At 40.6% G+C, this 1,548-nt stretch overlaps 1 pseudogene; it reads left to right on the top strand.

Annotated features, from left to right (window-relative positions):
- The first annotated feature begins 550 nt into the window (after window positions 1-550).
- On the top strand, window positions 551-1,524 carry LOC105309635 (annotated as a pseudogene).
- Window positions 1,525-1,548: the final 24 nt, after the last annotated feature.

Here is a 1,548-nt window from a genome sequence, read left to right as displayed (position 1 = left end):
TAGTCCAGATGTTGGGCAGAATGGGAAGAGGGAGAGGTGTGGTTTAAAATTTGTTAGTAGCCAAATATCACACACACATAAAAATGGAATCAGACTCTTAATTACATAGCTCTTTTATATGTTTATAAATAGTCCAAATCAAGGGAATTAATTGCACTGCATTTAGATAAAATAAAATACATTTAAATGCTTATTAGTGTCCTTTAATTAAAGAAACTAATTAAGAACATTTTCTTTTCTTAAGTGAGGAGGATGTTTCTCATTTATTACTTTCCTTCATATGAGGGGACTGATGGGTTATGATGTTTATGGATTTTTAAATCTCTAAATAACATTGCTCCTCTAATTTGTCCAGCTCATTCTTTGCAAAGGATGCATGTAGTAACAGGTTAATGGAGCAAATCCAATGTGAAAAAGGTTCTCAGAAGAATGTTTGTCATAACTGTGAAATACTACTGAAGAAGTATGGTCTTCGATTGTGAATACTTTATATATGAATTGCTAAACACAAAATATAGACACACTGATGGATACTTGTATACTTGTTTCCTTTATACCAGTCCTCCTTTATTTTCCAAAAGGTGTCTGTGCTCTGTGGAACCACAGAACATAACAGGTGTCTTGAAATTTCTCCTCCTGGGACTCTCAGATGATCCAGAACTGCGGCCTCTAATTTCTGGGCTCTTCCTGTCCATGTACCTGGTCACCATGGTGGGGAATCTGCTCATCATCCTGGCTGTCAGCTCTGACTCCCACCTCCACACCCCCATGTACTTCTTGATCTCCATCCTGTCCATGGCTGATATTGGTTTTACCTCTACAACCATCCCCAAGATGATTTTGGACATCCAAACTCACAGCGGAGTCATCTCCTATGCCGGCTACCTGATTCAATTGTCTTTTTTTATTGTTTTTGGATGTCTGGACAATGCACTTCTAACTGTGATGGCCTATGACTAGTTTGTAGCTATTTGTTACCCTCTGCACTACCTGGTCATCATGAACCCCCGTCTCTGCAGCCTGTTTGTTTTAGTGTCCTTTCTGATCAGCCTTTTGGACTCTCAGATGCACTGCTTGTTGATGTCACAACTTTCCTTTTGCACAAATGTGGAGATTCCTCATTTCTTCTGTGACCCTCCTCAACTCCTCAAGCTGGCCTGCAATGAAACCTGCACCAGTGAAATATTAATCTATGTTATTGGTGTCATCTTTGGTGGAGTTCCACTCTCAGGGATCATTTTCTCTTACTATAAAATTGTTTCCTCCATTCTGAGAGTCCCATCTACAGGTGGGAGATATAAAGCCTTCGTCATCTGTGGTTCTCGCCTTTCAGTTGTTTGCTTATTTTATGGAACAGCCTTTGTGGTGTACTTCAGTTCAACTGTTTCACATTCTCCCAAGAAAGGTGTAGTTGCCTCAGTGGTGTATACGGTTGTTATCCCCATGCTGAACCCCTTCATCTACAGTCTGAGGAACAGGGACATCAAGAGAGCCTTGCAGAGACTCCTCAAGAGAAGAGCATAGTTTCAATACTGCTCCCCTCCCCCA

Source organism: Pteropus vampyrus, unplaced genomic scaffold, assembly GCF_000151845.1.
Source record: "Pteropus vampyrus isolate Shadow unplaced genomic scaffold, Pvam_2.0 Scaffold812, whole genome shotgun sequence".
Classification (NCBI taxonomy): Eukaryota; Metazoa; Chordata; class Mammalia; order Chiroptera; family Pteropodidae; genus Pteropus; species Pteropus vampyrus.
This window is presented reverse-complemented; position numbering and strand designations above follow the sequence as displayed.